This window comes from Alligator sinensis, unplaced genomic scaffold (assembly GCF_000455745.1).
Source record: "Alligator sinensis unplaced genomic scaffold, ASM45574v1 scaffold559_1, whole genome shotgun sequence".
Taxonomy (NCBI): Eukaryota; Metazoa; Chordata; order Crocodylia; family Alligatoridae; genus Alligator; species Alligator sinensis.
Genome location: NW_005842251.1, coordinates 1578713 through 1587488, shown reverse-complemented (window position 1 = coordinate 1587488; position 8776 = coordinate 1578713). Strand labels below are relative to the sequence as shown.

At 39.1% G+C, this 8776-nt stretch overlaps 1 protein-coding gene across 9 annotated transcripts in view; it reads right to left on the bottom strand.

Annotated features, from left to right (window-relative positions):
• The window catches only part of ADD3 (adducin 3), a 171757-nt gene that overhangs the window by 118344 nt on the left and 44637 nt on the right, over positions 1–8776 (bottom strand). The window lies entirely within an intron of this gene.

Genomic DNA, 8776 nt, shown 5'->3' with positions numbered 1-8776 from the left:
CGGTTTCTGTCTTATGCGACGAAAGCCAAAGGAAAATCTGCAGAAGGAGCAGAACAATGAGCAAGCTCTGTTCCCTACGTGTGAGTACTCAGTTACTTGCTCCAAGGGAAGATCCTCCTTTCTTCATTCTGCCCTTGAAGAACAAGAGGCAATAGTTTATTCCAGGGCATGTTCTATGCCAACAATTATGGTACCATGAGAGAAAATATAATACTTGGGATTTTAGACCATGCAGCTAAATTTAAAGCACCCGGGCCATGCAGCAGTGAAAGCAGGACAGCAACATGTGGTGATTCACTCTCCCTCCACTTCAAAGCTCAAATCTCAAGTACTTTAAAATTCCAGGGCTTAAATTTACCCCCTGCAATCCAACCCTTAGGAGCCAGTGTGACTTCTGAGTTTATTTGACTTGCACCCCAGGACAAACTACTACTCACGAGGGTACTCAGTCTCTTATCTTCCTTCTTTATGAAAAAAGTGGTTTGAAGTCTAATTCAAAAGTTGAAAAGTTTACTTCCATTTATTTCATCCTCCCAAATATTGTAGGGTGAGAAGAATCAACTACACAGCTCCTTTCCCCAGGCATCAATAATTATCCCTCTAAATGGATTCTGAACTTCTGCTCCCATGACATATTGCATAAAGATAGGATGCCCTGAACAAATAATTTAAACAAATAAAGAAACATGGCACTAATGAAGGATACAGCACTGCAAAAACCAGCCATTTAAGTCCGTGAGAATCTATGCCAGAGCCCAATGCAATTTTCCAAGTCCTTAAGTACATGCACCACACCAAACCTACACAAATGCTTGTCTACCTGATCTGTGTAAACCCATTACCCGTCACTGCAATGCCAACCAAACTCAAAACAATCACAGCAAACTGCAAGTTGAATTGATGAAGCCCACTGCAATGCTTCTTCAAACTGGCCTCTTCTGCTTCTGTCCTACCATACAACACCATCGTGGTTTGGAGAAAAAGAAAGCTCTAGAAAGGTTCCTGGGCACAAAGGATGTGCGAGACAAGTCTTACTGTACTGCATGGACGTCAAATGCTGTAGCAAGAAAGCCCTTTCACTTGATAGCCTCTGGGTAAAAATACACAGGAGTTAAGTATATTACACTCCATTATCACATTTCTATTACATTTAATACGTATTAAAACAAGCATTCACAGAGCTGGCATGTAAAACCATGTTGCTCTGTACTGACTGTCTGTCCTCTATTGAATGCTGCTTTAAAATCCAAGCTCTTTAAATCCATTGTGCTGTCTTATCAAGGAATGTGCTCACCACAGTGAGCCAAGATAGCACAATGTGTATGTACCTGCAAACAAAGCAAAAACTGGGCATACCCATGGTAAGAGTCTTTTCAACTATATGCAGTGACTAGAACTAATAGTGCAGCAGAACTAATTTGTCTCCTCCAAAATGTATCCAACCACCAGACTCTAATTATGATTACAAAAAAAGAAACAAAAAAAAAAAAAAAAAAAAATCCAACCAAACAAGGAAAAACTTTTTCAGTTTATTTTTTGTAGCAGTATTTGGCAGTAGGGCACAGCTTTGGAAAGGTAAACAATGCCATTAACAACCTGTTACTTGGTTCAGCTGGATTTGTGCTGTATAATACTGCATTAACCAACCTGGGCAATCACAATCTGATTCTGGCACACCACTTACAGGTGCATGGTAGGACAAATTTATAGTAGGGACAAAAGCTACATCACCATTTCCTGAAAAGTGCATCCTCAAATTGGAACATGTATTCAGAGAAGCATCTCACACTTCTGAGGCACTGTGAGATTTTACAAAAGAACATACAAACAAAAAAACAACCCTACATAAATTGACTGGAATTATTTAAGATGGAAATCATGTGTGCCTTGCTGCCAAATCAATGAGCAGGACAGAAAACATCAAGAAGCTGCGTGATATGGACCTCTTAGGAGCTGTGGTATGAACCTGTCTCCTTGCTGCGTCTATGAGCTCTTCTATTTGAGCTGTAGATGACACCATGAAAGAAAAAAAAAAAAATATAGATAGTATCATTTACTAGGGCTGTGCAAAATGGCTGTTTCATTTCGGTTTCAGACGTTTCTGATGGACAGTGATTTGTTTCAGTGTTTCAGATTACTGCTCCATTTTGATTCAGCTGAATCTGATTCAGAGTTTTGACACTGTTTTGGCACTTACTCAGATCGGCTGGAGACAGGCAGATACAGCCAGGCGGCTGCAGGTTCTCCCACAGCTCCTCCAGCTGTGCCTGCCTCTGCCCCCGGGGAGGGAGCTGTGGGAGACGCCCCCATGGCTGCCCTGCCCGGCCCCAGCCTCCCGGCACTTTAAAAAGAGGGCTGTGCCAGTGGGGGGGGGGGGGGGGGGCACCTCCAAAACATTTCAAACGGTTTCGTTTAGTTTCACAGAGACTCCTACTTGTGTGCCATCCAATCATTCTATACCCCCTGCCGCTTGTGTGCTCTACCTCCATGCTGCAAAACAGAAGGAAGCACAAAGTCCTTGAGTAAGCAAGGAGATCAGCTCCAAATTACATTTAAAAAAAAAAAGCAGCAAGTGGCATGAACCACTTGTGCACGTTTCTGGTGCAACTGCTCCTTGTTGCATTGCTGCAGCCACAGGCCCACCGCGAGTACAACTCCCAGGACAGACTGGTTATGCCACTTAGAGAAGTTTCCTGCTATAATATTCTTTTTCTAGTAAGATTGTTTTCACTTCTATAAACAGGAAGTTGTTAAGTACAAAATGTTTACGCTGAATTAAAACACAGGCATTACAAGGACTGTTACTTGGGGACCAGTGTGAAATGATTGGGTGGTCTTAATCTTGTTATTAGCAGGCAGGTGCTCACGTCACAGAAGCCACTGGCACAGCTGGTATCATTATTGGCAGTCTCTGAGAAAGCAAGTATTGGAAAGGCATGAAGAACGAGCCATCATCATTGTGGGGTTTTTTTAGATTAACATGCACACACACAAAACCCTCAAACATCTGTTTCCAATCATTATTTAAATAATTGTTTTCCTTGAATTATATCTGGAATTGGCCAGAGCCTCATGTTCCGTGAGATGAAATCAGAGAGCAAGAGGCACACGTGTGCACACGCATGTCTCAGAAGGCAGGGGGATGGGAAGGATTTTACAGCATCCTCCATAAACTGTTTCAAAACACTATGAAACTTAGCCACTATGGGTGTTTTCAGAGAAAAAGCCAACTTCTGGATTCACTGTATTAAATGACCAAATTCCCGAGCTGACAGCCTTTTTACCCTTAAAAAAAAACAATTGTTCTATAAATGTTGCTTTGATGGTTCAGCAGTAATAAAAAGTCCCAATTCTAACATTGTAGCAATACTTAATAAAGCCAACTTAAAGACTTTCAACCTAAAGAGAGAGCAAGTAATCTGGCTGCATCTGTCTCCATGCTCCACAGACTGAAGAGTAAAAGGTGCGGGGAGAGTGTAGCCTGGAATTTGAGTGCATGGATATACTAGTATTATAAAATTATTACGTTTCCCCAGTAAAGCCAGCTGTAGAGGAAGTCCAACTGCAGCTACATTATGTACTTATGAAGGCCAGTATCAGTATGTTTAAATTTTCATTAGCCATTACCCTCTTTTCCGCTGCAGCAGAAAATATTTCCCCCACCAAAATAAAGGCTAAAACTTTAGATGACTTCCGACTGAGCAGTAGACGTTATAGCAGTCATGGGCACTTTCTCTCTCAACCCTGCCTGCTCCACTCTTGCAAACAGGCAGTGCATCGTATTATGTAAGATTTCTTGTCTACGGATGTTCAGAGAGCAGGCTGCCTGTACTTTTCAATGGCCTATGAACCTGTGAGAATGAAACACGAAGCCAAAGGACAGCACGAGGTGTGCACACACATAAAGCAAAAACTAGGTTTGCCAGCCCTACCAAGTGTCTCACCAGTGACATACCATGATTGAAACAGGTTTTAAAAAACATCACTTTTGTGGGACTTTACTTAAATCTGTTTGCCCTGTTTGCATTCACAGATCACTCTAAATGTCAGGAATTAAACAGGGTCAACAGTACAGATCAGTGCTCCCCAAACTAGCCACATCTGCTCAGTAGCGCTAGCTGGATGGATTCCCATGGAAATTTACAAGGACACTATTCCGAATAAAGCCTGGTGGTTGGCTAAAAAGTCTCTGGCTGAGCAGCATGTAAGGTGCGTCAAGTGAACAGTCATTCAAAGAATTGCATGAATTAGGTGACAACATGAATGTATTATTTTCTGGATGCCAATTTTTGCATGGCCTAACATTTCACCGATTGAAAAAAAAAAAAAAAAATGAATTGCAACAACTGTGCAGAAAAACTTACACAAACAAACAAATCTATTCTCCAACCCCAGATAAGAAAGAGTTGCCATATGGTCTAGTATTTCTGAGCAGATTATCTAGTTAGCTTAAAATTGAAATGCTCCAAGATGCACTCCTGTATGAAATACTGCATGTCACAAGCATCCCCAGTTGGATTTTAACTTATACAAAAACTGGACTTGGAAAGAGAACATATGAAGACATAGTATCTAGAAGCCACGCACCAAGCTTGCAGGAGGGCAAGTGTCATCTCCATTGTACAGTCCATCTCCCAAACACACAAGTCTACAGCCCAAGCCTGCTGCCTGCTTTAGGCCAGTGTTTCCCAACCAGTGTGCTGTGGCACAAAAGTGTGCTGCCAGAAATGAACAGGTATGCCATGGAATTTTGCCATGGCAATGAGCTACAATTGGTATGAGGATGGAGAATGCCTAAACAGGTGTGTCACAGAAAAACATTTATTAATGTAAGTGTGCCTTGGGCTGGAAAAGGTTAGAAAACACTGCTTTAGGCTGATCAGGGAGCCTAAACTTGGCAGCAGGAGCGTGCATGGGGCAGTTTTACCTGGTTGGCACAGTAGTGCCTACATTGGAGTACCCAGAGTGGGGTTCATGGCACCTCGGTTGAGAACCACTGGTCTAGCTGTAAGGACTCAAGAAGTTATTAGCCCTCACTGGGCTACTGACTCCGCATTCCTGGGGAAAGGTGCATCGGATGCGAGGACCAAGACTCCTTTAGCTCAAAGACAGCAGTAGCTCAGGCCCTGGGAACAGACTCTGTGCTACCCCGCACCAGCTCACTTGGAGCAAGAATAGGCATCTCTTTTCGGCACTGTTTTGTACCGTTTAAACATACACCGCAAAACCTGCCGATGAAAACATATTTCATTTTGTGGTGCTGCATAAGTACTATATGCAACTTCAGTCAGATAAAAACAATTGTGTCATATGGTTTCCTTTCTTTACGAGTAAAAACACATATATAAAGTGCAAGCAGATGCTGCTGGCAGAATACCTGATTTAATATAGGATTGACTTTTAAGAACATTACTGCAAATATGGTCAACATCTTGCATCCAACATTTAGACAACATTCCTTTTCAATATAATCACATTTTTCTTAGTCCACTTCTCCAGTGCCCATTCCCAAAACTGAAAACAGGGAATTCTCTGGAACAAGGCAACTCAAAGAAACAGCCATTAAATATTTAAGCCAAAAACATAACACAAATGATCCAGTAAATTCTTTCCTACCAAAAGTTAAACGTGCCTCTTTTGAACCATATTTAGATGCTGGGTATGTTTATATTGTTTAAAAGCAAATATCAACTCAGTTCGATTTATTCTTTACACACCGATGGCTACACTGACGGCAATAAATCATTTAAAACCGTAATATATAGTTGCTGGAAAATAACCTTTCTAATTAATTAGAAACGTACCAAGGCTTCAAACAGCCAAGGTTTAAAAGCATCTTATGTATCGTTTGCATAGATTCCATCACTGAGCATAAGAAGGTTTCAGTGGTATACAGTATTTAAAGCATCACAACTTAACCAGCTCCTAAAATTACTATCATTTTTTTTTTTTTTTACAGCAAATTCTTCTGTTATGTCAAAATAAAATCCTGAAACTATATTTACCTTGTAACTCTAGGATGCGGAGACTCTATCAAACATTCATATAGGAAAATGTATAGCATTTTATAGTAATTGCTTTCAAAACAACCTGCATAAAAGCTTGATAAAATCATTAAAATGCATTTTAACATACTAAAAAACAAACAGGACAATGCTGTGGATACCGTTTAATAACTAAAAATAGAAAGCTTGCACTATATTTGATATCGGGTACTTAAATATTTAAGACTGTTATGCTTAACTGAAACCAGGGCACTCCCAAATTGGATTAGACCAGTTAAATGCTTTGTAAAAAAAAAAAAATAAATATAAAGAAGTTTCTTGCATCACAGATTATTACCTGGCCCAGTATTTATTCTATTAAATTGATTAAGATAATTGCAGTAAGGTCAGGAAATTGCCACAACTGCATCACCTTACTTAGCCGTTAAATCAAAAGCAATTTTCCTTTATTTGAGACTTTAAGAGTAAAATAAAATAACCTTTTAAAAATGAGTCACCTGTTATGAACATGCTGTGTAGGTCTGCTTCTTATTTTTAGAGATCAAGGCAAATATTTTAAATTTAGTAAACTGATTAGATGAAAAGAAGTCAGTTGGAAGAATAAAGCCAATACTATGCTTGAAAAGGCTAACAATGATTAAAGTCAAATTGTAGACTTTAATTTTTTTATATTAATATTAAATCACACTCTAATTTATTGAATATTATCCCCAAAGACTACTCCTATCTCTATTGGCCTGAGGATTCCTTCGCCCTACCAGATCTCCTACCATTCCCACTGTTACAGTTTTACAAAAGCCTTTTTCATTTAGGAAATATACTGTGGGATTAACGAAAGTTCAGGAAAGAACATTTGCATTCACAGGAAAAAACTTCTAATTTTACAATATTCTTAAAAACAGAGCCAAGAGATATATAACTACAATGGTTGTGCAAAAGTCAAAACAACAGATTTTTTCCCCATGATTATTGGCTTAAAGTGTCCAAATCTACTTTAAAAGAAAACAATGAAAATGCCCCTTACATTTGAATCAAGTATATAATAATCCCCATTGGATTTTGAAGGCTGTGTATTTACTTGAAAACCGTTTTCTTTTACAGGTAAGTCCTCGACTTACAACGTTTCGAGTTACAATGTTTCGTGCTTACAACGTTTATAAAATTGACACCATTTCAACTTTGACATCAGTTTCAACTTTACAACACTTGTTCTCTGGTGTGGCGTGGCATGGTGTCAGATCAAGTTCACTGCATTGCCCATCTCCCTGGAGAACACTGTCCAAACTTCCTTGGACACTTTCTTTAAGAAAGCAAACAAGACTCCAGAAAAACCTGCAGCCAAGACTCTTAAGAAGACTCCAGCCAAGAACCCTTCAAAACGTCTATCAAAGTCTCCTCAAAGAAGTCCTTCCAAATCAATACGATTGCTATTTACAATATAAATACATTAATGTAGCTATATTACTCATCTATAAATTGACTGAGTACAAAATTCTGGGTTATTTTTGGTGAAAATAGGGTATCATGCCTTGGTTCAGGAACCAATTCCCCTTTTATAACGTTGTTTTCTATGGGAAAATCCGTTCCAAGTTACAAAGGTTCAGCTTAAGACGTGGTTTTCAGGAACCAATTGTGTTGCAAGTCTAAGGACTGCCTGTATTGCAAAATCAAATTAATTTTAATTGCAACTAGAATAACTGATTATGTATGCATTTCCAAAGAGGGGAATTTAAACTAGACATGAATATACAAGAAAAATCTCCTTGCAGAGCTGGGCAAAGCATCCGTCTCAGATCTTAGGAAAAAAAAAAAATTAAACTAGAGAGAATGATCAAGCATTATAATGCCAATCCTTAACAGTGCAGTTATTCAAGATGTCTTTAAGCTTTTCCAGAGACAAGGCAACCAGCATATGTGATGCACATAGGTGGCTTTGCCCAAATACAGGCTCTAATGCCTAAAAATAAATTCTGGCTCATTTCAACAGATGCATGCAGGAGTAGAGAGCCCAGCCACACTGAGCATGAGCAACTGTTCGGTGTAATAGTACCTGCTGTATGTTAGATATTTTCCAGACTTGTAAGAGGTTCTGATTATTTCTCCAGAGGTATATCTGACTTAAGATTTTGACTTGCTCATGTATTTATGTGAGCTGAGGACTATTTTTTTTTTTTTTTTTTTAAAGAGAATCAAATCAACAGGGGTCAAATATGAATTCACAGGTGAAATGTTGACTGAATTAAGGCAAAGTCCCCATTCATTTCACTGGGACTTTGTATTATACAAAGTCAAGAGAGACTAGACCAAGGAAAGCCACTGCTTAGACAGTATAAAGTTTCTGGAGTTCTAAGTCACAGGGAAAATAATGAGTTAATATAACCACATCTCACCAGCTTCACATCAGCTGGACAGAGATGCTACATATTAATTACAAACCAGTTTATCCAGTAGTACAGTCTATAAAGCACCAGTTTGATCCAGCCAAGTAAAAACCCATTCCTATTGAGACAGCAGCATGCTATCTTAATTTAACTCAAAAAACACAAGTTCACCTCCACAACTAGGGGGAAAAAAAGAAAAAAAAAAAAATCAAAACTCTCCAAACAGTATAGTCTGTCTAGTAAATCTGAAGAATAAATACTAATTTTTTCTCTTCAATTGTGAACTGTCCTGAGCCTTCTTGGGAAGGCTGATATAAATCAAATAAATACTGAAAGTAGACCCATATTCACACTGCCTTCATATATATTTTATTTTCCTCTCCCCTCTCC